The 23,259-nt window shown below is 50.4% G+C and overlaps 1 protein-coding gene across 3 annotated transcripts in view; it reads left to right on the top strand.

Moving 5' to 3' along the window:
* Positions 1-23,259, top strand: part of HDAC4 (histone deacetylase 4) — a 185,344-nt gene that overhangs the window by 1,686 nt on the left and 160,399 nt on the right. The window lies entirely within an intron of this gene.

Here is a 23,259-nt window from a genome sequence, read left to right as displayed (position 1 = left end):
GAAAAGAAGTTGAAGCCAGCTGAAGCCAGGCCGGGCATTTCCGAGAAGAGATGTCCTTCTTTGCCTTGTGATTCTCCCAGGTTGGCCAGGTTTTCTGTCATTTTCTAAACCCGGAGTTCCGGAGGTGTCTTTGCCCTGCTTCCAGAAGGCTCTCTGTGTTCGTGGGGTACGGTGCCCTGGCCTCTTGGGAGATACTCAGGGGGGCTCCTTTCTGCCTGCTTTCACACCTTGATTTTATTCTGCATTATTACTGGTCAGGCAGCTTGTTTTTCACCCCAGCACACTGGGGTTTGGGGGAGCGGCGGGGAGCTTTACACACCACATGAAGCTGCAGTTTTAAAATTCTGGCTTGTGTCAGCAGTTTCGGTTTTCACTTTGCTGGTGTTGTTTCCGTGTAAACGCTGACTTCTGTAGCTGGGCGTTTTTGAGACAACTTGCTCGTGCTCAGCCAGGCGTGGCACAAGGGTAACAGGGTTTTTTGGTAGCTTGATGGGCTGGGAAAAGACTGTAAATCTGCAGTTTCCAATTGATCTGAACAAAGCGGGCTTCAGGTTAACCTTGGAAAGTGCACCCTGCCTGTGTAGACCTGGCATGGGATCCTGGCTCGGGATGAGGGCAGACTGGGCCTTCAGCCTCCCACAAAGGGGACCTGGGGCCTGCCCACGTGGCCGGCTTGCTGTGGGAGCACGGGCGAGTTGATGAGCAGCTCGGTTTTGTTTTCTCATTTCTTAGCCAGGGATGATAATGCCTCTCTTCAGAGTTCTTATAAAGATGAAAAATAGGTGTCAGCTTTTTAGAAGTTCCTCAATAAATGTCATCTCAGTATCCGTTGACTGGTACTGATGAATGCCCGTGATGTCGCCTTTACATGCCAGTTCAAGGCCTGGGCCTCTCCTGCAGCCTGTCACCCTCATTCTCTTCTTTTGGGGTGAGCCACCCCACTTGAGAGGTGGCATGTGGGGGATACTGTCCCATGAGGCTGATGCTGGCTGTTTTCCTTCCTTGTAACCAGGTTCCAAATTGGTCGAAGACAGTGCTGGACCTCCTGGCATTTACTGCAGATTTGTGCACGGGTTGGTGGGCGTGGTGGGAGTGTTTGCAGAGCAATTTTAAATAACGTAGCAGCGGTGCCCAGGAACAGTGGGCAGAGAAAGGGTGCGTGCACCTGCAGCAGTCCCGTGTGACACGGGTCACAGCCTGCACACCAGCCTGTGCCTTAGAAGCCTCTCGTGTGAAGCCTGCTCTTGTAGACTGCATTCTGGTCATTTCAACCCACTGTAAAATACTACAAAGAAATATTAATCTCAGGTTAGGTGATAATTTGAAAATGGATAGGAAGCTGTCTTCAGAGCCACATTTTTATGATATGGGAGTAGAAACATTTTTAGGTGTATTTTTATGTCAATCCCAAATTGCTGTTATGATTAAATTTAATCTTAACTATTCTTTTGACATTTGAAGCTGTGGAAACACACATACACACACACACACACACACACACACACACAAATATATGCATATAAAATTGTCAGGAATGACACCAGCATTTGCCGTGAGTGCTGGCTCCCTTTGAACAGATGAGCATGTACTCGGGGCAGGAAGGGTCCTCGGGCGGCCTCCCACGGATGATCTGTCCCATTTCCTGACCATTCCCTCGTGTGGGTGGTCTCTCGTTCAACACAGCCTTTTTCTGATCATGGTTCTTATTCAATACACTTAGTCCTAATAAATTCCCACTTCCAACAGAAAAGCACTAGTCCTACCATGGATTTGTGTGCCATTTAAGTTGAGATTTTAGAAGCGTCAGGTGAGCAGATCACGTCTTTGGGAAAGTCTGTACAGGTTGAGCATCTCTTCTCAGAAATGCTTGGAAGTGGATGTGTTTTGGATGTTGGATCTTTTCGAAATTTGGAATATTTGCATTATACTTACTGGTTGAGCATCCTAAGTCTAAAAATTCAAAATCAGAAATGCTGACAATGAGCATTGCCTTTGAGTGCCACCATGAAGAAGTTTGGGATTTGGAGGCATTTTGGGTGTTGGTTTTGGGTTTGGGATATTGTCACCTGTGCTGGAGGAAGAAAAGGCCAAAATACCTTTTGTCCTAGATCAACTTTGATTTCTTCAACTTCCCTCATGACTTTTTATCTGTAGACTTTGCTTCTTTTTCTTTTTCTTTTTAAATGTTAGTTGTGAAGTAGCTCTGTCATAAAAGAAAGCATAGCCGTTTGCCTGCCACTGAGATGTAACAGCCGTGGCGTTGGTACGACTCCATCTTTGCCTCCTATTTATGCTTTGGGTAGCTGGACTGCCAGAGTTGTGGGCGCGGCTGTGCTCTTCCCGTGTCCTGCCAGCTGTTGCTCGCTTGGTGAAGGGAGGGCCACCCTTGGAGAGGACTTGGCACAGAGGCAGAGCCCAGGCGGAGACGTGGTGGCAGGAGCTCGTGACCCCCGGTTCTCTCCCAGAGCCTTGTGTTTTCCCATGGATTCAGCAAGCAGAGTCACTGCTCAGAGTTAGGCTGGGGAGGAGCTAGCGAGGACAGAGGAGAAGGTATGGGATCTGTCAGCCAGGAGAGCAGCAGAACGTCAGACGGGGTCACAAACCCACTGCCCGAGGGCGGAATCGTGGTGAGCTTAAAAACTCTTAAACTCAGTCATTCTCTTCGGAATCACTGTAATATGTGCGTAGGTATTAGAGCGGACTCCCCCCTCCCTGCCTATAAAAGCAGTGCAGGTTCATTATAGAAAAAGTGACATGCACCAAAGTGCTAGGTGTTGGCTTCTGGGGCTGGAGGGTGAGCGGGCTCTGCCCCCCACCCCACCCCCCCAGGCCTTGCAGGTGCTCAGCAACCCCCATCGTGGAGAGAGAGGGGTTCGGGGAGGAGGCCTCAGGCATCCAGGAACAAACTGGAAGCCAACAAGAAACCTCAGTAACAACAGGAAGTGTGGACGAAGGACTTCCCGTCAACCAGATGCCATGCCGAGGGCTTCCAGCCCCCACGGCCCTGCTCGCCACAGCGACCGGGCGCCCTGGCTCCTGGACCCACTCCTGCTCCTGCAGAAGGAAAGCCAGAGCCTCGGATTGAATCCCGTGGCTGCTGTCCCAGCGTCAGTCAGCATATGCATTACAGGACAGACACGTGTCTGCCCCGAGGACTGCGCTACTGGGAGAAAGACAGCCTCAGAAGGTGTCATGCCCGTCATCACCGAAAGGGGACGTGGAGGCCGGTGTTAAGGATGGAACACTGGACTAAAGAGATGCATGCTCCACGGTTTCTCAGGCATACAGAGGACCTGTGTCCCTGTGTATCTGTCAGAGTTACAGAGGATTCTTTTTAAGGCTATACTTCAAAAGCACCATTTTTAAAAGAAAATTCTGGAACCTTAAAGGGGATTACCTAGTAACTGTAGAGAAACTCTCCAAAATAACGCAAAATTCCTGCTCGGCTTCAGTGTCAGACTCCCAAATCTAAGGGGTGTTCGGCCACCCCTCTGTGGCAGGGGCTGCTGAGTTCCGGACACTGCCCTTTCATTTGGAGCAGGCAGTGTTTTAGGCTGGCAGGTGCCTGGAGCTCGTGCTGCCTCCTGGATGTGTTTTGTGGGGGTTTCGCGGTGTTTTGTTTGGTGAGAAGAAAGCGGCAAGCATGCGTGACCTCGGGGGAAGCTTCCAGAGTCTCCCTGTATTGGCACTCCCTGTATTGTTAATTACCTTCGGACACGGAGCCCGCAGTAACAGAGTCCTTGGTTGTAATACTCTTACATGGTGCCCCTTTGTGAGTTTTTCACGTAAAGTTGGAGTTTCTAGGGTTTGGATAGGACCCAGTGAAGGACCCACGGCTGCCTTTGGTGGTTCCTCAAGTGGTCCCCATGGAAAGGCCGGGCAGGAATGGCGGGAAGAAGGGAACCCATGGTGGCCTCCTCCTGGTGGCACGGCTGTGACTGCCTCGGCTGTTTTCCTCAGATCCGGGGAAGTGTCTTTGCGGAGTCAACCCCCTGCAGCCACGGACTCTGCTGCGCGCCAGCGCAGTGGGATTGCCAGGTCAGTCAGGTCCGCCGCCGGACATGCCTGCTTTGCTTTTTTGCTTGCTTGGTTTTAATTTTTGGGGGTAAAATGAAGTGTGCAATGTAAAGACAACAAAGTTAAATCAAGTTGCTTGTGTAAACTGAAATAAAATTCTAAGCCCTCTAACCCAATGAATGGACCTCCTTCTTGGCCAAGGGGTCCCAAAAGCCTTGAAAGCTGAGTGGAGGCGGTGATGGGAATGGGCTGTGCAGGCCTCCTTCGCCCTCCTCCTGCTGGAGTTCAGGCGCCGCTGACCAGCGTTAGCATGACGAAGCAGTCACAGCAGTGAGATTCCCAATTCCAGCCTGCCACTGGGACAGCAGCATGTGACGGAGAGCAGGCCCTGAAGGAAATGAAAGTATTGTACCCCAAAATACATTCCTTCCACATATTTTGAGTGGCCGTAGAAAGCTGCCTCTGGCGGGGAAATGTGCATTCTGGAGAGAAATGCCATGCCCTTTCCAGGCCTTTATTTCCTGATCCAGGAGAGATTTAACTACATGTCACCTTCTAAGGTCCCGTACGAGACATTTACCATCTGTTCTCTCTGAAGCCTGCTTCCTGGACACTTCATCCACATAACAAGAACCTCCCTTATCTTAATTCAAACATTTCTTTATGCTGACATCAGCTCTTCAGCCAGAATACCTTTCAGTCTGTCTAGGACGTGTGATTCCCTCACTCTACTACTTCAAGGTGTTCTGTGCCAGGCCAACGTATACCTTACACGTGTTGCCTGTAGCTTCTGTCTCCATAAGACGCACAAAACCAGCGTGTAATGTGACTACCTCAGGCACCTGTTCTCAGGACCTCCAGAGGCCGTGTCCTCAGCCAGTCACTCATATTTGGCTTAAAATCAGCCTCTTCAAATATTTTACGGAGTTTGGCTTTTTTTGTCAACATTTGAAAAATCTGAAAAGAATTCCCATGGTTTGATTCCCTTAGTTCAAACCAATACTGAGAGTTTGTCCACTGCCCTCCGTCAAGTTGCCCTGAGGGCCAGTATGAATAGTCGGGGCTCAAAGGCCAGACGCAGGAGTCTGCCGCTGAGTGGCTTTAAAAGCCGACTGCAGTGCAGCATTATCCCCGGAGGCTGTGCATGTGTCGCCAACAGTTACCAGCAATTAGAGATGCTTTAAGACTCACTTCTGGGGTGACTCAGGTGAACTGTCCCCATCACTTTATTTATTCATTTTATTGATTTATTATTTTATTTATTTCTTTATTTCGTTAGACACAGAGTCTCACTCTGTTTCCAGGCTGGAGTGCAATGGTGTGATCTCGGCCCACTGCAACCTCCACCTCCCAGGTTCAAGTGATTCTCCTGCCTCAGCCTCCCGAGTAGCTGGGACTACAGGCGCATGCCACCACGCCCAGCTAATTTTTGTATTTTTAGTAGAGATGGGGCTTCACCATGTTGGTCAGACTGGTCTCGAAATCCTGACCTCAGATGATACACCTGCCTCAGCCTCCCAAAGTGCTGGGATTACAGGTGTGAGCCACTGTGCCCGGCCCCCGTTACTTGACAGCTGAGAATAGTTTTGGACCAGGAGCTGCGCCCTGCTGCTTGCTTACTGCCTTGTTCACTGGATGTGATGTCGAGTCATCCTCAAATTCCAGTTTCCCTTGGATGGCTGAAGGCACGTTACTGCTGAAGAATTTCACAAGCTATTATTTTTCAAGGCCTTTCATCCCCATGCCGCCTCCTCCACTCCTTCCCAGTCTGTCTTCCTTCTCCTCCCTGAAAACTTCAGAAGGCCCCGTTTTTCTCTTAACGCTGTGTGCTTTTTGCCCCTGGAGGACAGTCGCTTCTGATTCCGTTCTCCCTGCCATCAAATCTGTGGCCTACCATGAGCAGTCACGTGTCAGGCTTCTCTGGAAACAGCACCTTTCACGTGGCACATACAGACCGTGTTTCCACCCCATTGACTTTGCTCCTTCCTCTCACGGTGAGAGCTCCCTCTTGCCCTCCCACTTCGGGCTCCTTACTGAAAGAGGCCAGAGAAGGATGGGGTCCTGGGCCCCCCTCCTCTGCCCTGCGCTGAGTTGCTCCAGGGCCTGGGAGCCGGGCAGACCTGGGGGCAGCACCGTCCACCTGTCCCGTCTGCCGCGTGGCCTCTACAGGCTGCTCCTCCCGGCGTCCCGCAGCTCCTGGGTCCTGGACCAGGGCGCAGGGAGTGAGGGCAAGTGTCTGGCACGGTGTCGGGCACACGGGACCGTCTGTGTTCTCTTGCACTCTTGCTTCCGGCGCCCTCTGGTCTGCCTGGTCCCAGGCTTGTGGCTCTGCTGCTTCCCGCAGCTGAAGCCCCGTCCCTTCCACCTTCCCATCCCCTTGTGGCAGCGTCCCTAGGAGTGACTGTCTCAAGGGAAACCAAGCCAAGCGGATGCTGGGAAGCAGAACAGGAAGGCTTGAATTTCATTGAAAATGTGCCTTGAGAAGATTCCTGGTGGATGGAACCGGTTAGGAGACGTAGCAGGGGCCTGGACCACCCTGCAGTGGCCGCTGCCGGACCTGCAACCCACTGGACCTGGTCTGCGTGGCGGTGACTCTCAGGCAGCTGCTGAGTCAGTCACATCTGCCTTCAAAGGGCCCTGCTGGCTTTTCCTCCTGTGAGCCCCCCAAGGCTTAGTTGCCTGCTGTGGACAGTGCTCCTCAGCACCCCAGGCGCGCCTCCTGTCCTGCACTCCAGGGCTGCCTCCTGCTCCCAGTAACTGTCTTTGGAGGGCCTGTCTTCCCTTCTCTCTGTCTGTCTGTCTGTATTTCCCCCAGGTGCTTGTTGTGTGTCCAGCTCTGCCTTCTGTGGCCAGTCTTCCTGGCCATTCTGGTGAGCGCAGCTGTCTGCCATCCTTTGCAGAGGGCACTGAGACTGACGGGACCTACAGGGGCATGCACGGTGCTGGCCGCTGGGGGCTGCCCGGTCCCGCTTGGCAATGGTGTCCAGCAGGCTGCTTGGCCCCTGTGACCTCACTGGGAGGGCCGAAGGCTGGCTGCCCCCGTCCTGGGGCAGAAAGACCTGGACATCTCACATGTAGCTGGGCAGCTTCCACTGGGTCGCAGTTTTCAGTACTGTTTTGTCTCCTTCTCCAGAGAGGAGTAGTCTCTGGGCTCTGCCACCCGCATGGGGTTAGCTGGGGTGGGGCCCTGCGCTCCCTGACCAGGCCTTTCCCTCTCCTTCACCACCAGCCCTGTGCCCCGGAGGGCTGTGTGACTGAGACTGGTCTGCCCCTCCCTTGGCCCACCCGGCTGAGGGGTCAGCTTTGCTGTCTCTGACACCTTATTCACCCAGGTCCTTTCTGGCTTCAGAGTTTTATGGTTGCTCTCTCATCCCCTGCGTGTGCTGTGTTGGTGTCTTTCTAAACAATCTACACACTGTTTCAGCAGGATCTTGGAGGGAGCATGACAGCTTGATTGTGTTCATTCTGTTATTTTTGACCAGAAATGCCCCTGTAGCTCTTACATGCCACCCCATGGCTGGCGAGTGGGACCCGTGCTCCCCACGTGGCCGAGGACACTGCTTCCTGCCAGTCGTGCCCTCGAGCCTGCTGCCTCACTTTCCGGCTGGCTGCTTCCCGGTCCCTGGTGCTTGAGGCAGAAAGCCAGAAACCTTCTCCATCCTGGGTGGAAGCTAGCTTGTCTGGGCGATTGCTGTGTGTCACAGGGAGTTCTACCCCATTACGTTTCCTGCTGTTGCTTAGCCCCGAAGAGTTACGAAGAGCTTACTGCCTGCCCGCAGCAAGAAACACGGGCGGTAAGGAGGCAAATGGTGATTGGTTGGGGCGCCACGGAGGATTGAGTGGACTGTCTGAGAACATCCTCTGGGCACTTCGAAAACTGTCCACACATCCAACACCAGACCCGGACGGGGTGGAGCTCATGACTGGTTGTTTCTCTACTTTGAGGGAAAGAGGAAGCTAAGTGGCAGTCCCTGCCGTGCCCCTGAGGTCCATGTTGATACAGAACACAGAGCAGTGTCCCTGAGGATGTCTAGGGAGGGTTCCACAGTCCCAAGTGATGATTGGGTGCTACAGGATTTTTTCCCACTGGGAATCTGGTTGGCTTGTGCATTCGGAGTCGTGCTGGTGGCAGAAGTATCATCCAGGAAGGAATTTTTGCATCATGACATCACTGTGCTTAAAGAGTTTTTAAATCCTTTTTCTTTTATTACCAGCTTTGTGTGCTTTATGGCTGTGGATTGTAACATGTATCCAGAGAGCCTTCGGACCTGTCAGTGGCATCTCAAAGCCGGTGCCGCTGGGACAAGGGAGAGGGCTGTTTGCTGCCCCTTGCCTGTGTTAGGTTGTTGTGGTCCAGCTGAAAGGGTGTTCCCTCTCAGCGGCCACCTTTGACCCTAATGCCATGTTTCACTGTACCAACACCACATCCCCTACAAGAGGGACCTGCCCATTTTTTGAGGAAGGTTTCCATTTCTGGACCTCACAGCAAGATGCGCACTGTCACATGTGATGCAGAACCAAACTCAGGCTCTTTGTGTTCCCAATGGGGGCTCCAAGGGGCCATCAGAGCCAGGTGTCTGCCAGGTGAGGGCGGACCGGGTTGTCCCCCGAGTGGCAGGTATGTGGCCACAGGCAAGGGGAAGAAATTGGAGGAGGTTTCGTCAGGCGCCTGAGGAAGGGGCTGGCACTTCTTTCAGTTCTGCAGCTGTCTACTGAGCACCCAGCCCAGCCTGGGCCTCCTCGGGTGGGCTGGCCTCCCCGCTGCCTTCCTGGGCTCCATGTCCCGATCCAGAGCTGGCCAGGCTCCACCTTCCATCCAGGTGCTTCTTATCGCCCCCGTGTGGGGGCAGCCCTGCCGGCGGTGACTCTCCCGGAGACTGGTCTCTGCCTTCTGGGACCTGCTCGTGGGGTGTGTTTTCTATTTTATTAATTCCTATTCTTACCTCTATTCTCCTTTCTCTGGATTTGCTCGAATATTCTTGTTCTTTTAGTTTGAGCATTTCACTTGTGAATTTCTAGCCTTTCTTCCTTTTGGATGCTGGAAACATTCAGGGTTCTATGCAGCGCCTCCCTTGGGGTTCAAATGGGGCTGCTTTGGGTAAGTTCTATTTTGTACTATTTAATTTGTAAAGCATATTACATTAATACTTTGTAAAGTCTTACTGTTTCTCAAGAGAGTCATTTTGAAATTTGTTTTATGGTGCCTTTTTTCTTTGAAAAAAATGAAATATTTAGAATTGTTTTTTGATTTCTGAGAGTCTGAATTTTCCAAGTCATCTTTTTTGTTATTGATTTCTGATTTACTGCATTATGGTTAGAAATTACCCAGCCTTTGAATTTTACTGAGACTTGCTTTATGGTCAGTTTTTATGAACCTTTAATATATGTTTGAGAAGAGTTTGAATTTTCTAGTTGTTGGTTGATAGATTCTAAATATGCTCATTTAGTCAAACTCACTGATTGTAAATTATCTACACTATTAGGAGATGTGAGAGGTAAGAACCGCTGTGGAGGAGAGTGAACATCAAGGACGGGGGATTTAGGAGGGTGGATTTCCGCATTAAACTCATTCGTTCATTCCTTCCTTCATTCATTTATTCACTCATTCCTTCCTTCTTTCCTTCATTTCTTTGCTCATTCTTATTGATCGGGACTTCTAATGCCAGCCCCTGCCCTTGGCATGTGGAGTACATGTATTTGTGATTGACACAGAGACCCCTGTTTCATGGCGCCCGTGGTACCCTGGGAGGAAGGAAGGAAACTAGTAAAGGCAGCGAGTAAACAGTAGAGCAGAGAAGGCGGGGCGGGGCTCGGGAACGGAGGGACTGTGATTTTACTCCCGCCGGTGAGGGCAGACCTCCTCAGAAGGTGAGCAGACTTTGCAGGCCGAAGACGCAGTCAGGAGGAGAGGGAGCGGGCTGCGCAGGAGACTCCAAAGGCCAGGGTCATCAATTAGGCATGGCTTCTGAGTGAGATGGGGTCTCCTGGGGGTTCTGAGCAGAGAAGTGACACCATGTGGCCTGTGCCGTAGAGAATGCAGTGGCCACGGGGGCAGGCATGGGAGGAGCAGTGAGACCCACCAGGGTCTGGGAGCAACCCAGGTAGTGGATGGGGCTCAGCCCGGATGGTTGGAGTGGAAATGTAGAAAATCGGACAGATTCTAGAGCTATTTGCCGTAGTGGGATTGCCTTAGGCTGCAGGTGGGCTGTGCAAGAAGCAGAAGAGTCCAGGGTACCCTCAGGACTTTTGGCTTTAAGCATCTGCTGATGGCATTGCATTAATTCATGAAAAATGTGGGTGGAGCGGACCTTGTGCTGGATGAGGATTAGTGTGAATCTGTGCAGTGCTTTCAAAGGCTTGAGACACCGAGTGGTATGCGTTTGCGAGCCTGAGCTGAACTTGGGAGGAGCCTGCGCTGGGCGTTCGTAGCAGAAAATAACAGAAAGACCCATGGAAAGATCCAAGCCTCTCCCAGGCACTGGATCTCCTCCACGCAAGGTCCACAAAGTAGACTTTGTTTCTTTTCCCTTTTTTTTGACAGACAGTGTTTGCTTAGTGCTAGCACACATCTTCTACCAAATCCTACCTCGTAATGTTGCTGCAGGTAACAGAGTTGGTGGCTCCAGGATCTCCACCGCCAGCAGCAAGGTCCTGCCCAAAGTGGGACTCGTGGTTGCTAATGACAGCAATGAGGAGGACACTGACGGCCACAGGGCCGCTTACCAAGGCCACTCATCGGTCATTCAGCTAAGTAGCATGTGTTGATTGGCATTTACTGCCCCTGGGGACATCACACAGTAGTTACTGCTTGAGGAATTGAGGCTGGGAGGCAGGAGTCGCTTTCCGACAAGCTTTCCAGGTGATTTTTCTGGACAGAAGGCTGAACCAGCCCCCTCCCTTCTGCATTTCCACCTGCCTGCTGGATGAGTCCCACCCCCAGTGACCCACAGTGCCCTGGAAGGTCTGTGGCCCACGCCGTTCTCCAGAAAGCCCAGGCAGAGTGCATCTTGCCACCAGGAGGGCAGTCCTCAGCTCGAAGAGGCCGGCTCGTCCCAGAGGAGAGAGGCTGCCTCCTTCAGGCCTCTTCCTTGGTGCTCGCTCTTCTCCAATGCCAAGTACAAGAAATCTTTTCTAAATTTAAGTATTTCAACTGTTACTGTTAAGTAATAGTGGTTCCTGCTTTGGCCCAGCTGTTAGGTGAAACACACAGCCAAACGTTTGGAGGTTGCTAAGGAGGAAATTCTGAAATGTGTTCTTATGTAAACTTGACCTTACGTAACTGAGAAGGCAAGAACAACTACAGTGGGGTTTGTAGGCTTCCTCGACCACTGACGCTGTTTTTAATTTTCAGAAATACATTTTTATCCATTGGGTTTAGGGTATTCGGGTGCTTTCAGGAGTCATGTGTGAGCAGTCTGGGGGACAGGCTGTGTGGTTTCAGGGAGGTATAGCCAGTTTTGACTCCAGGTGACAACGCTTGCTGGCTGTGTCTCCCATCTGTGATACCCGGCTCCTCTCTGGGACCTGCTTCGGGGGTCTGTGAGGACAAAAGGAGATAATAAAGCAAAAGCACTTTAAGTTAGTGCTCAATCCTAAAACAGGAGTTTCTGTTACTGTTTCCGTCCGGTTGCTTTTGCATTGGAGTTGTGGAGTCTCAGAATGATGCTCTAGGAGTGCCTTGTCTGCAGCATGACCATGCCAGCCTCTCAGGCGGGCGGCTGTGTCCCTCAGTTATGTCCGGGGGTCCTGCCTGCGTTTAGTGGCTGCACTTCTACATGAGAACTGAAAGCACATTTCACCTTTTTTTTTTTTTTTTGGTATGGGGTAAGGCCTGGTTCTATTTATGGTTTTCAGGAAGTACATTTATGCACTTCTTCAAAGCCAACTTACCAACTGCATGCCAGGTTTTTATTTTCAGCTCTTGCTCAATTTGAGCTTGCAAACATTTCCAAAAGATGTTTTTTTTCTTCCTGGGGATATAGCAGAAATTAGAAACATTAAAGGGATTTTCTAAAGAGCTTTAAGGATAGTTCTGAAGTAGAGAGCAGGGGAAAAGCTGAACACTTGCATTTTCATGAAATCGCAGGGCAAAAGCACACAGATGGTCCTGCCCCTCAGATAGAGCCCTGGCTGCTCCGGCCAGCACCTGGTGACTGTGCACACAGAATTCCATGAGAGTCACATCACAGGCTGCCGCCAGAGCCAGGGACGTGAGGTGAGACGCTTCCGAGATGTGTCTGGCCTGGCCTTGCTGCAGCACAGGGCGCCATCCCTTGGGTTGGAAGGGTCATTGGAACCCCTTTTGGCACCAGATTTACAGCCACATTTGGATTTAATGCTGGCAAGGAAGGACTTTATTTTCTGTTAGAATCAAATTTGGAATACGTTTTTGAGTAAAGCTTTCTGCATTGTTGATGCAGCTTATTACTCAGAAGAAAATAAGTGATGTGTTAAGGAATGTTTCATTGCCTCAAAGTTCGTAATAGCTTCAATAGTTTCGGCTTGTCATTTAATAGGACCTCGTGAAAGAAATACTCACCAGAAGAGAATCTCATCAAGTTGTGTGTGCATTATAAAAATCGTTTTCGTCCACGATGACTGGCTGAAAAATGAGATTTTTGAGTTTATTGTACATTCAAGGGACCCTTAAGAATGTGGACAGATGTGGAAGTAGCTGTTCTTCAGTTGAAGCCTGTGTGTGTGTGTGTGTGTGTGTGTGTGTGTGTGTGTGTGTGTCCATCCCACTCTCCACACACTTTGAGGCAAAACTGGAGGTGACTCTTGCGACACAGTTGAGTCCAGGCCTTGTGGTTAGTGCTGAGGACACAAAGATGGACATGGGTCGCCCTTCCCAGTCGGGGACAGGGTCCCCACAGCTCCTTCCGCAGCCCCGCCCTGTCTGTCTTGCTTTGCGCTTCAGTAGCCCCTGTGTGCTAACCAGATGCTCTCAGCTTCGTTGGTTGGAGCTGTGATTTTTTCTAGAGGGTTTCCCAGAATGCTCCCAAGTCCTCCCGGACGTGGTGTCAGCCAGCACCGTGGGGGCTCCTCCTGCCACACACAGAACCTCTGCTTTCCCCAGCAGTTTATGTCAGAGAACAAACTGGCGGCCCGTGGCCCCATCCCCTTCACTTCTGCCCTGTCATTTTTCTAAATGGTGTTCACGGGAACACTGATACCATCTGACCAGGCCCTCCTTCACGTGGAGGAGACATTGAAGGCAGCTGTGAGTGGGGAGGGTAAAGAGACACAGCGCGGTGAGGCTCTGCTTTCTGTGCTTCGCTCACGGGCCACCTGTCACTGCCTGCAGAAGGAGTTATGTCCAAGGGCTGGCGGGAGGGAGAGATCTTCATGGTAAGGGATACCTTGCCGTGGTCATGACAACATGGCACCCGGGCCGGCTCCCTGGCTTTTCTGGCTACAGAACGTGGAGCCAGTGTGCACCTGACTGCAGGGCATCTGGGACCTCTCTGGACTTTCCTTGCAACTTCCTGTGAATCTGTAATTATTTTTTTAATTCACAATATTAGTGTGAAAAAACTTTAAAAACATATGACTCATTTCCCATCTGTTATCCATTTAACGTTGAGATATGTCATTCCATGGGATTAGAAATAAAGAAAAAATGATGGATGTTCGTAGGTGAAGCTAAATGGCTAATGTTGATCACTGTGGTAGCTGCACACGTGGATGTTCACCATACTCCTCTCACGAACTGTGTGTGTCACTGGAGATGTCCATACCGAAAGGCTGCTCCTTCTGGCACCATCTTCTCCGAGGTCACGGTCTCCCTCTAAGACGCACAGACTGTCCGCACCAGCGGCCCTGTCCGTTCTACATAGATCAGCAATCTGCTGGATTTCCTTCATCTTTATGACCTTCTTCCTCTTTCTCATTGCACAACATAGGCTTTAATTTTCTAGTTTTCTTTTTGACTTTTTGAGTCCAATGTTTTTATTTGTTTGGATTCCTTTTTTAGTTACTTACATGAAGGTAACCATTCATTGTTCTCTGAGCTGAATTTTGGGCAGTTCCTATTTTTGATGTGTGACGTGTTCATTACTTTATAAATTTTCTTCGCTGTCACTAAAACTTGAAGTTTTTAAGAGAAAGATACTTATTTTTCCTATGTTTGGATTTTTGTTTCTCCTGGGTTGTGTTTTTTTTGGAGGCGAAGTCTCGCTCTGTCGCGATTTTGGCTCACTGCAACCTCCGCCTCCCGGGTTCAAGTGATTCTCCTGCCTCAGCCTCCCGATTAGCTGGAATTAGAGGCGCCCACCACCACACCCAGCTACTTTTTTGTATTTTTAGTAGGGCTAGAGTTTCACTGTGTTAGCCAGGATGGTCTCCATCTCCTGACCTCGTGATCCACCTGCTTCGGCCTCTCTAAGTGCTGGGATTACAGGCGTGAGCCACCGCGCCCGGCCCCTCCTGGTTTTATTTCCACTTCTGTTGCAGTGTGTTCAAGTGTTGTGGTCTGCACTATGTGTATTTGGTCATTGTGTTCTTTATGTGGCATTGGTTTTTGTAAATGTTTCATGAAGGCTTGCAGAAAAAGGCATCCACTGCTTAATGATAAGAGGTTGGAAGCACCTCTGCTGGTGGAGTATGAATTGTACTGTTCCACTCTTCCCTACGTGTCTCTCCCGTGTACGCTCTGCAGTGAGTGTGCAAGGCAAGTTCATATCTAGGGCTGAGCACGGGCTTCTGTCCGGCGCGTGGTTTTCTGCATTCTGTGTGTTCTGTGCTTTCACTCCAAGGCACATGCTGTACCTTAGGCACTGACATCCTCTTTGTAGGCTGCATGCTTTATACTTACGAAATGAGCAAATCTGTTTGATATTTAGTATTGGATTTCATCTTTGTGATATTGGTATCTTGATTGCATCTTTCAGTCTGTTTCTCTTTGCCTGTTGGGGCTTAATCTGAACCTTTTACTTGAGATTCATTTTTAATACAGTGGTTGTTCAGTTCTGTTTTTTATGTAATCTGATAATTTTTATGAGACTGTGTTATTTATGTATGTTGATAAAATGGACATATTTCTTCTAAGATTTTCATTCAGTTTTATGTTCTGTTTTCTGTTTTGTTTTATTTTTGAGACAGGGTCTCATTCTGTCACCCAGGCTAGAGTACAGTGGTGCATTCATGGCTCAGGCAGCCTCGACCAACCAGGCTCAAGCAGTCATCCCGCCTCAGCCTTCCAAGTAGCTGGAACTACAGGCACGTGTCACCACTGCTGGCTAATTTTTAAATTTTTTTGTAGAGATGGGGGTCTTACGATATTCTTCAGACTGGTCTCAAATTCCTGGCCTCAAGTGATTCTTCTCCCACCTTAGCCTCCCAAAGCGCTGTGATGACAAGTGTGAGCGATGGTACCCAAACGTATTTTCTGTTGTTAATGCTTCCTGTTTAGTTTTGTATTTGACTTACTGTACGTGGGGTTTCTTGGCGTCTTTGGTCTAGTATATGTGGTTTCTTTTCCTTCTGGTGATTTGGGAGGCCGTGTCCCCTTTTTAGTTCCTATTGTGAGAACTCTTAGAAGCTCATACCTTTTCCCTAAACTGTGGTTTCCTGTTGGGGCACCTCCACATGGTGTATGCTGCCGTCCCTGTGAGAGAGGAAGCCGTCAGCACAGACACCTTCTGCGGCTCTTTTCTCTGACTTTCTGACTTTGTTACTTGCAGTGTTACTTTTAGTTTTGTTGATTCTCTTTATAACAAATACATGGTATATTTAGGCTGCCATGTATCAGGTTACTAGCCTGAAAATGGTCATTGATTCTATCACTGAGAAAAACGAGAAAACAAATGCGCTAAGTTTCTTCCCCCAAATTTAGTCTGGTCACCATTTCCATTTAAAATGCTGGGAATTCTAAGTTAACCACTAGGTTTTGGAAAGTTGGGTTTGAAGGTGTGGTTGCTTGTTGTTGTCTACCATGAAGGGGAGTAGGAGAGCCTCTTGCTTTCCGAGAGCGATGCTGCCAGCTCCCAGATACCCTGCTCCCACTTGTTCCGTGTTCAGGCTCTGCCACCAGTGGGTCCCCCGAGGATCCCTGCGGAGGTGTGTCCTCCCGCGCCCACCCTGAGGCCCAGTACCTGCAGCCTGCTGTGCCCAGGGTGTGAGGATGTCTGCAAGGCAGTCCTCCATCTGCCAAGGAGCCTGCCTTTCCATAAGGAGAGCTGTAAGGGGACCGCTCTCGGGGTTCAGGTTATACTGGGGAAGGGAAAGTGGCGTGAATGCTGTAACCTGTCTTTTGCTACTTACCTCATGCTGTGTCATTTAGAAATTTTTGAGAATGGTCCAAGGTAGCCCAGTCAGCCTCCTTCCTGTGCAGGCTCCTAAGTTGCCAAGAAAGACTACTGAGCCCAGCGGGTGAGACCCCAGAGCGACCCCTTCTCACCAGACTCCTGTCCCGGCACGGGGAGGGGCAAGACACACACGCTTCCCAGTTGGTCGGCCCTGTCCCTGAGGACCGAGTCACCACAGGAGGAAGGAGTGCAATGGGGCAGAGTGAAGGCAGAGGGCCTGCAGGTGGAGCCTCACCCAGGGAAGGAGGCTGTGTTCCTGGAAGGGCATTTGGTTCAAAAGGAAAGGCTCAAATGTTCATACCATGAATGTTCAGCACCACATGAAATTAGAAAACGTAATTAAATAAAGCCTTCCCTTCTCTGGCAGGTTTTTGTTGTTAGTGGTCTGCAGCACAGCAGGTGTGGACAGTGGGCACCTGTGTCCCCAGGTGTCCTGAGAGGGCAGGGTCAGGGCTGGGAAGGCGTCCTCCTCATCCTCCTCCTCATCCCTGGTTGTCTTCAAGGGCGGAAGATGAGAAGACCAGCTCTTGGTGCCAATGTTTTTTTGAGACTTTTTTCTTTTCTTTTTTTCTCTGGAAAGACGTGTGAGAACATCTCATTTTTGTTCTTGAATGAAATCTTGCACATAAATACTACATATATATGTACATATGTGAGTATGAGTGAATATCTGTGTGTGTGTGTGTGTGTGTGTGTGTGTGTGTATATACAAACATGTGCATTTTTATATTCATTGACGTGGAAAGTGTTCACAGTGATTGCTAAGGGAAAGCATGCATAATATGGTCCTAATTAAAATATAAAAGCTATATGAAATGTAAGCCTATGTACACATATATGCCGAAGAGTTTAGATATTTGATTTTTTTAAACAAATTAGGGTTTAGTGTGTTAAAAGTACGTATTATTTTAAAATAAATTTGGGTGCTTTATATGAATATATCATAACTTTTATGAGTCGAGCCAAAGGCGTAAATATTTACTCGGGGACTTTAACATGCATTATCAAACTGCCTTCCAGAAAGGTTGCCCCACTCATTATTGATTCAGGGTGACTTTTTAGGAAACAAGATTCGCAGACCCCTGATGCCTGTGCCGAGCTGATGACGGCCCCCTCTGGGAGCCCAGGCAGCTTTGCCAGTCCACACAGGATTCCTCGTTTTGAAGTTTTTGTGTCTTGTTTCTGTTTTGGTTGGTGGGGAAGGGCTGTCTGCCTCCTGGAGATGAGAGACAGGTCTGGGATTTCCTGCTGGGGTGTCTCCTCATGCTGCCGCCATTCGTGTTGTTGACCAGAGAAGAGAGGTGGAGTCCAGGTGGGTAGAACTCCATCTCCCTGCGCCTTGAGCTGCCCTGTCCTGAGCCCTCACCCGCTCCAGTTGCGGGGAGATTGGCTCTGGTCTTTGGTGGTCTCCCTGCTGCCTCCAGGTGAGGTGAAGGAGGAGGGTGCTTTAGCCTGCGGTAGCCCAGGTTTCTGGAGTGTGTGCCCGGCTTCTCTGGGCTCCCAGCAACCAGCCCCTGGTTCTGTGTCACCAGTGACTCCCTGTTGCCAGCTTTCGTGCCTGGTCTCAGCCCTTGTCCCGTGCTGCCCTCACTGATGCTGACTTGGTGGAAGCGCCTCCTCACCGCCCCACGTGCTCCTGGTACCTCCCCTGCCCTGGCCACCTGTCCTCCGGCGCCTTGGCAGGCTTTCTCATCTCTCTGACTTCGTCACACCCGAGTGCCTCGGTGCATGTCTTTGGGTCATTCCCTTGGTGATCTCATTGGCCTCATCCCATCAAATCATAGATCACAACACCACCTTGAGGCTGCCACTCAAATGTCTGGCTCCAGCCGGGATCTCACCTCCCTTCCGGGTCCTAGAGCCTGCCTGCCCTAGACCTCCAGCTGCGTATTCTCAGATTCAGCTAATTTGAAAGCAGGCTCCTGATGCCTGCAAACCTGCTTCTCCTGCAGCCATCCCCACTCAGGCTACCTCCAGGCTCAGCATCCCAAGAGTCCCCTTGGCTCCTGTTTCTCTCCAGCCCCACACATGGCCTGTCAGCCAGTGCCAGCAGCTGCCTGTTAAAGTGTGTGCAGAGGGAGGGGTCGCGGCCAAGTGTGAACATGTTCTAAAACTTGGTAAATCTACTAAAAGATTGTCGAATTGTACATTTGAGAAGAGCAGAGTGTAAAATATACCTTCCTAAAGCTTTCAGCACGTGTGCTGAGCCTGGCCACTGCTCACAGCTCCAGCACGGTTGTGCGTGGCAAGCCACAGGTGTCACCCACCTGGCTGTTGAAGGGGCCTCCTCACCTGTCCCCTAGCCTGTCCTTGCCCCTCTGGTCTGCTCTTGACCAAGGAGCCAGAGTGTAGTTGACAGAATAATGGAACCCCCCAAATGTCTGCCAGCTCATCCTCAGCCCCCGTGACCGTGTAACCTCAGGCGGCCGCAGGAGCTCTGCTGACGGGGTTGTTACGACTCTGGAGATGAGGAGGCTGTCCTGGATGATCAGGGTGGGCCCTTTGTCTTCATGAGGGGTTTTTCTTTTTTGAGGTGGGTTTTCACTCTTGTCACCCAGGCTGGAGTGCAGTGGCATGATCTCTATTCACTGCAGCCTCTGCCTCCCAGGTTTCAGTGATTCTCCTGCCTCAGCCTCCCAAGTAGCCGGAATTACAGGCTAATTTTTGTATCTTTAGTAGAGACAGGGTTTCACCAGGCCGGTCTCGAACTCCTGACCTCAGGTGATCCACCCATCTTGGCCTCCCATATTGCTGGAATTACAGGCATGAGCCACCGCGCCCGGCCCACAAGGGTTCTTTAAAGAAGAAATCAAGAGGATTGGAGCAGAGGAGGTGTGCAGACAGAGCAGAGGCAGAGCCATGCACGTGTTGGCGCTGCAGAGAGAAGGGACACGGCAGCCTCCAGCAGCTGGAGAAGGCCCGGAGCGGATGCTCCCTGGAGCCTGCAGAAGCAGCGCAGCCTGCTGGCGCTTGGACTTCAGCCCCGTGAACCCATGTCAGGCTCTGGCCTCCGGAACTGAATGATAAACATATGTCGTTTCAAACCACTGAGTTTATAGCAATGTGTCACATGCATCAAACACAGAAAGCTAATACCCAGCGTAAGCCTGTCAACTTTATGTCAGCCACTCTCAGCTTTTCACTCCTATCTGTGTGACCTAGGCAGGTTTCTCTAACTCTGCGCCTCAGTTTTCCTCATCTGTGAAGTGGGGACTAACAGGTGTTTTGGGACGTGCTTTGCATAGCTTTCTGCTTTCTTGTGGGTCTCCCTCAGCTGTGCCCTCGTGGAAGGCAGGCCTGGCCTGGCGCACTGCAAGTGCCCCAGGGAGCTGCAGATGAAGTCTCGGCTCTGTCCCTGTCAGGCAGCATGTGTCCCATGCTTTTATTTCGGTGTGTGCTGAATGTGGGCTGTCCTCTGCCTCTCCCCTTGGTTCTTCTCCCCTGGGCACCCTGGGTTTTCCAGCGTAAGCATCCCGGGAGTTCTGTTGCTGGAGTTGGGTCATGGCTCAGGCCGCTCTCCGAGCTGGAGAGACAAGTAGCTGGTGTGACATGTGGACACAGGCTTTTTGGGATAGACAGTAGATGGGCCTCAGAACCCGAGTGGATTCCAGATGCAGCAGCAACTGTAGCAGGGTTGTTTGTGAACGTGTAGGACCAGAAGTTTCTTCTGGAGAGCTCGATCCTCCAGTGAGTGGTTGAACTTGAGTAGGAGGCTTCAGTGAGCAGGGATGAAGGGCCCGGCACCTCCTGACGGCTGTTACCAAGCGCCTTCATGTTCAGCTTCCACCACCGCTGAGTCTTCAGCGTTACTGCCGGGAGCAGCATCTGTCCTTGTGGCTATGGCCCCGCGCACCACTCCCTGGCCCCTGCTTTGCTGTTATGGGACTGGCCAGCTGTGCCAGGCCCTCCTCCTCCTCACTCTTGCCCTTCCCTCCAGCGTCATGGCCGCCTCATGTTTCTGAAACAGCTGTGGGTACTGGAAGTACCAGAGAGAGCAACCCAGACGCCACACCTCCTCTGGCTTTGCATTTTCCTGGGTGATTGCCGGGAGGGGCAGAGAGTAAACAAGTGAGCAAGTCAACAGGCTGGAACCCACGTGGGTGCAGAGGCCAGAGGGCGCCTTGGCTTTGGTCTGCTTTTCTCTTTTTCAAAATAGAGTCTTTCCCAAATATTTGGTGATCCTGGCTGGCCAGCATCTGAGTGTGTCTCTAACAAGCCGGGTGGGGCATACTGACTGCTCGTTACTGGCCAGGCAGCAGGCAGGGACCTGAGCACTTCCCAGCGGTACTGGATGCCACACCCTGTTGCTCTGTTCTCTCAGCCCAGAGAGGGCCCTCTGAGCTCCTCCCTGGAGTCCCGGCCTGGCCCCCACAGCCTCGCCCCCTGGCATGGCAGCTCTCACTGCTGCTGTTTACTGCCTGTGCTGGCCTCCCTGCCCTCAGCCTGATACCACCGAGCCTGGGAATTCTGGGGGAATGGGCTTGGTCCCTGCATGGGGGGCAGAGGGGATGAAAGGTCACATGCTGTTGACAGCTCAGCCTTCCCAGGGCCATTCTGGCCTTCAGACCAGCCTGGCTTCGGCTCTCTGATCAGCCAGCTCCCAACTGGCTTCCAGAATTCTGTGGCTGCTGTCTGCTTGTGGGATCTGTGTTTTTGGAGAGAATATCTTCTTTCCTTTCTTTTTTCCTGCTTTTAGAATGGGGTTGAGGGAGTAGGGTCAGTGTCCTAGCCTGTGTTCTTGACAGGAAACAATTCTTTAAATGTCAAGCGGGAAATGCCCCCCCACACCCCCAGCTCAGCCAGGAGGCCGTGGGTAGAAAGACCCTTTCAACCAAGCCTCACAATTAAGGTTAGCGATGATTTTGGCTCTTACGAATACTCTAGAAACCTAAAGCATCCCAGTTCACATGACTTTTATCCCTTTCTTTGTAAAAATGCTTCTCATTGGGCTTGCAGATTAAAATTTTAGTGAGACAAATAGTCCTCTTCCCAGCCTTCCCGTCACTCACGTTAAAGAAAGTGGAGTCTTTAAGAGCGTTTTTCATATGTAAGGGATCCTTCCTAAGAAGGGACCCTGCACTTTTTATGAGACAGTCAGCTCAGGAGAATGGAACCCTTTGTACCTCTGCGCTTGCAGAGCATGCGACTGCTCTCCAGGAAGCCCTGTTGTGGCGAGTGTTGCCACTGCCTCTGGTTTGTTTGCTTGTGGCTTACTTTTGAAAGCAAATGCTTGATCAGTGATAGCAGTCCTTGAAGACATTTTAAGATGCTGGATTCTGGGGAATAGGTTATATGGCCTAAGAATGTCTGACAGCTCAGCGAATGCAAAGTGGGAAAGACACTGCCTGGGTTTCCAGCTGTGTCTGCAGCCTCAGCTTTTGAACCACTGGGTTTAGAAACCACAGTCCTTGCTTCACACTGAGTCCCAAGCATTGGAGCCTGGTGCTGGCTGTCTGCCTGTCTTTTGAGTTAAGCCAAGTGAGGTGAGAAACTGGTGGAAGGACAATTTCAAACGCAGATTCCTTTGATGTTTCTTTTATCCCAAGATAAAACTCAGTGCTGTGGATTTCTTCATCCTCATTTGACAACCCAGTCAAGATGCGTGCAGGGGCCTGGACCACCCTGGGGACCATCACCGTTAACAACCCGAACTTCCAGCCCCCAGGAGAGGCACAGGGCAGGCTCTCAGGAAGGGCAGAGCCTAATTCTTTCCAGTGTTCTAGAAGCTGGCTTTTATACTGTTTAGTGATTTTGTATTGTGAGAGCAACAATTCTGTTTATACTATTAAAAAAAATAGGATGAAAGAAATATATTTTCTTCTGTCAGACATTTTTTTAAAAATTAATTTTGAATAGGTCCATTTAAAATGGAGTGCAAGTGAATTTTTTTGCGCGAAAGTGATTTTAGATGCATAAAATCTAGGTGATTTTATCATGCAGTCATGCTTCTGATTTGCTAAGATTGTTTCATTGTCCAAGAAAGCAGGGCAAGCCACCGTCCACCTTCTTTTAGGATGGTGTGTGTAAAGGACCCTTTGTGTTTGTGGAGTGTGTTTTAAAGGTTCTGTGCTCAGGTTCTTGCTGTAAATCCTCTCCAAGGGTATGCCAGTGAAGGAATGAATAGTGACCTTTCTTGCTGGTCCCTGGACAGTGCTACAGGAGCCGGTTGGTTTTCACTGGAGAGGGTTCTGGCCTCAGCCGCATTCAGGCGCAGGCACATCCCAAGCGGTCATCATATAAATGTTCTTATCACACCTGTTGAGGGTACTCTGTCACCAGGAAGTCAGGGTGGTAGGATTTCATGCTGTCACTCTGTCCCCTAAGCTGGCATTTCATCCTTTATTATAACAGAAAGGGGACCTTGTGTCACAGATGAAACACAGCTAATGGAAGTGGCTGGACATTCCCTGTGCGGGTTTAAGCTGGGCGAGCCTCCCAAGCCCTTGTGCTCACAGCAGGTAAGAAATGCACACATTTGCAGTAAAGCCACTCACAACTCCCAAAAATGCAACATTGAGAATAGGATTTGTCACTGAGTTACTTTCTTTAAGAAACTAGTTTTGCTGTAAAGTATGCTTCCTCCATCAGCATATGGTCTGGATCTGCTTTTCCAAGCCTTGCAAAATGGAAATCATACTGACATGGTGCTCTGCAGGTTGCTCTTATTTTTTTATTTTTTAAACTCAGCGTTGTTTCTAAGATTTGTTTATGTCATTCCACGTGGCTGGGATTCGTTCACTTTCACTGCTAGATAGAGTTCCACATTCTCAGTATTCCAGCGTTTATCTGTGCCCTGCTGATGGTATTTGGGCCGTTGTAGTTAACGCTGTGATCATGAATATCCTTGTACCATTCTCCTTGTGTAGCCGTGCAGGAATTTTTCAGGGGTGACTGTACCAAGAAGAGGACCCATTGCTGGGTCACGAAAGCGAGA

Source organism: Cebus imitator, unplaced genomic scaffold (assembly GCF_001604975.1).
Source record: "Cebus imitator isolate Cc_AM_T3 unplaced genomic scaffold, Cebus_imitator-1.0 Scaffold106, whole genome shotgun sequence".
In the NCBI taxonomy this organism is placed as follows: Eukaryota; Metazoa; Chordata; class Mammalia; order Primates; family Cebidae; genus Cebus; species Cebus imitator.
Note: the sequence above shows the minus strand (reverse complement) of the source record. Positions and strands in the feature narration are given on the sequence as shown.